Source organism: Aplysia californica, unplaced genomic scaffold (assembly GCF_000002075.1).
Source record: "Aplysia californica isolate F4 #8 unplaced genomic scaffold, AplCal3.0 scaffold00077, whole genome shotgun sequence".
Taxonomy (NCBI): Eukaryota; Metazoa; Mollusca; class Gastropoda; order Aplysiida; family Aplysiidae; genus Aplysia; species Aplysia californica.
Genome location: NW_004797347.1, coordinates 1209620 through 1212959, shown reverse-complemented (window position 1 = coordinate 1212959; position 3340 = coordinate 1209620).

Genomic DNA, 3340 nt, shown 5'->3' with positions numbered 1-3340 from the left:
GACCAAACAGTTGTTTTATACATTTTTAAAGGATTGTGACATGAGAATGACTGTCAAAGCTTCGTAGAGACAGATTCTCGTCAATTTGGGGGGGGGGGCATATTGAGTTACTGCTATCACATTAAAGCTTGCTTATTCTTCTTGAACTTGGCTTTTTAACAAGCGTATTTATTTATCTCGTACAGAAATTGAGATATGTGCGATTAAAGAAGGCGGGGGTTAAATACAGTTACGGGGGAAATTACAGAGAAAATGACAGCAGAACTTTGGTGACTTGTAAAGCGCGATACTCGTACTCATTCCACAATATACGATAATTTTTTCTTTAGATACGTTTTTCAGTAATAATCACTTCAGATTTCTTATGTCTTGGATGATGAAGGTTTCTGAGCAAAAGAAAAAAAAACCAGAAGAAAGAAAACAGCTCCACAAAAATAGCCGAACAGTCGGGGGAAAAATTGATTTCTAGAATTCTCCGTTCTCTAAAATTCGGACGAGCTCCCAATTCTGAAGCGATGACCCATATCTTTTTTCAGTACATGAAATGTGGTATGCAAATAGCAAATCTACTGACTGCGACAAGCACCAGGGATAAGCGTATGGATTATCTGCCAGGACCTGAGGTGTTCTCCCACCATACAAATCCAATTTCCTCTCTGGCATGGCAGGGAGTTCTTCTGACGAATTGCCTGGCCGTCAACGGCTATCATGCTTAAGTTGGCAGGGGGGGTGGTGGTAAGAAGGGTGGGAGAGAGAGGGAGAGAGGGGAGAGAGAGATACAGACAGACAGATAGAGATAAAGACACAGTAAGAGAGAGAAACAGAGAGAGACAGAGAGAGAGGAAGAGAGAGAAAGAGAGAGAGAGAGAGAGAGAGAGAGAGAGGGGGGGGAGGGAGAGAGAAAGGAAGAGAGAGAGAGAGAGTGAGGGGGAGAGAGAGAGTTTTAGCGACAGCGTGGATTTGTGAGTGCGTGTGTATGTGTGTGTGCGTGGTTATGTGGTTTTTTGTTTGTGCGTGAGGGTATGCTTGTATGTGTGTTTTTTGTGTTCTTTCCCAATTGAAAGATTCACCCATAAATATACATAATTTAAAACTTTCGTTTTACTTGTTGTTTTCTTTCAATTTGTTTTTTTTTTAACCTCTTTTATCCATCCTTTTTTTTAAATTCATGTTTAATTACTTTAAAGACAGCCACAGCAGGTTGCATTCAAAATAAGAGTATGGTTTACAAATTGAAAATATCGAGAGAACCATAAAAACACTGGTTTTGATTAATTACATTGTTCTGTGTCAGACTGATATCATCAAAATGTAATCGAGTTTCACGTTCGATGAATCTTTTAACTGTGTGCTTTTTTAATGATAATGTGTTTGTGTCTAATATTACTTTACATTTTGCTTGATGTTTTTTTTACAAATTCTGACGTTTGTCAATAATTGTTTTGTATCGTTTGACACAGCTGCAGGCAACGATTGTTGGAGATATTATCTTTGTTATTGTTCTTCTCCACCACTTTTCTCCCTCACTCATTCCCTCATTCTCTTTCTCATTCCTTCAGTATCTCTGTCTTTCTCTCGCTTTCTCCCTCTTTCAGAGGATGCCTGTCTGACTGTCTGTCTAGCTCTCTGTCTGTCTATCTATCTGTCGGTCTGTCAAATTCTCTCTTTTTTTTCTCCCTCTCTCTTTCTCTTCCTCTCTCTCTCTCTCTCTCTCTCTCTCTCTCTCTCTCTCTCTTTCTCTCTCTCTCTCTCTTTCTTTCTCCCCTGTCTCTCCGTCTCACTTTCTCTCTCTTTCTCTCTCTCTCCCTCTCTCTCTGTTTGTCTATCTCTCACTCAAACTTTCTTTTTCCCTCTGTCTCCCCATCCACCACTTTCCCTCTTTACCCCACGACACGGTAGTAGCAGCACGAAATGACAGTTTTATTTCTTCGAGCTACAGCGCAGTGTCATGTTACTGACCACACAGCAACGACAGAGATCTGACAAGCGATACAACAGGAGCTCGCCCAGGGTAATTTCATCACAACACGGTGGAATCAGGCGCTCGTCAATTTATTAGACATAGATCTATAATTATAACCATTGGTAAAGTCACAGAGAACAGACTGGAGGCGGCTTAAAAAAGGTATTCCCCCCGGGGCAGTGCCACTGACAGTAGTGTCTTTAGGCCATTCCCAAAGGGGGGACATTTCTCGTTCAAGCATAGTCGAATTGTAAATGGGCTGACTCATGTCACGCTCATAACTGTGCCTGATCTACAACAGGGAACTGCTGCTTTTTCTTTCCTGATCTTTACTAATGTCATTTTTCTCTACTTCTTTTTTATGTTTATCCCTCTCTTGTGACCTGCTATTTTGGGGTACCTTGATAGTCGAAGCGGACCTTGTGCTGTTGAGGCTAGAGAGGTGAGCAGTCTAAGTCTGATTCCCTGTTAAAAAAACATCTCTGTTGACACCCACCCCTTGGCGCTCATATGGCGTTATGCAGTTGCGAGCTCCGTTAAACCCTCTACTATATAAAAAAAAAAGGTATTTAACTGAATTTAGGGAGAATAATCAAGATCCCATGGACAGAGAGGAAAACACATAGAGAAGTGCTACAAATGGCAGGTTGGGAAAGATCAATAATTATGATTATAATCAGAACCATTAAAAAAAAAAGCCAATCTGAGATTTTTTGTCACATAAATAGATCAAATGGACTAGAAAAACTACTGCTGGGTGGAAAGATAGAGGGAAATAAGAGCAGAGGAAGACAAAGATCAACATACACAGACGGTCTGAACAATAATATTTTAATGAATAATACAAAAAGAAAAATCGAGCTGATCAATAAGACAGACAACAGGAAGGAATGAGGTACTATGGTCGTCAGTGTCTGCTCCAGACCTGAAAGACGAGTGAGACTGAGGGTGAGTGTAAGCGTAGTCAAGTCTGGATCGGACAAGGGAAATGTATAGGTGGGGAAGGTGTTTTGAGTCCCCGCCCCACTCCGGATGCGATAGAAAAAAAGCGTTTCATGCTTTCTGGTACCGCACACGAAGGTCTTTTATGTGGGGTATGAATGTGAGTTTCTTGTCAAATATAATGCCAAGAAAACGAGTCTGGTCCTTGATGGGAATCCTTTCTCCGTATAGCGTCAAATCCTGTTGCAGTTAGCGTCTGCCAGATCGGCAGAAGTGTATTGCAACCGTCTTTGATGGGGGAAACTTGAAATAGTTATTGTTTGTACAATTTTCAAGTTTGTGCAGCTGCCTTTCCATAGATCTTATTGATGATTTTTGGAACGGCAGCATATCATGAAGTCGTCAACGTATAAAGAGCTGTCTATGCTATTTTGG